This window comes from Odontomachus brunneus, unplaced genomic scaffold (assembly GCF_010583005.1).
Source record: "Odontomachus brunneus isolate Ranch 3 - 2012 unplaced genomic scaffold, Obru_v1 Obru_scaffold_286, whole genome shotgun sequence".
NCBI lineage: Eukaryota > Metazoa > Arthropoda > Insecta > Hymenoptera > Formicidae > Odontomachus > Odontomachus brunneus.
The window spans coordinates 266,023-266,277 of record NW_022639736.1 but is presented as its reverse complement, the minus strand read 5'-3'; the positions used below and the strand labels follow the sequence as shown (position 1 = coordinate 266,277).

At 7.1% G+C, this 255-nt stretch overlaps 1 protein-coding gene across 1 annotated transcript in view; it reads left to right on the top strand.

Annotated features, from left to right (window-relative positions):
* The window catches only part of LOC116853199 (transcription initiation factor TFIID subunit 9), a 2,001-nt gene that overhangs the window by 1,266 nt on the left and 480 nt on the right, over positions 1–255 (top strand). The window lies entirely within an intron of this gene.

The following is a 255-nucleotide window of genomic DNA, read 5'->3' as shown; positions in this document are numbered from 1 at the left end:
ATATATATATATATATATATATATATATATATATATATATATATATATATATATATATGTGTGTATTTCTCTGCCTATTTTATAAATACAAATTTAATATTATATTTAAATATAAATATATATAATTAATATTAAATTATATATTCACGTCAAATATATATTTAAATTTAATAGAATAATATAAAATACATAAATATAAAAAAATAAAACAAATATAAAAAATAAATATAATCACATATATATATATATATATAT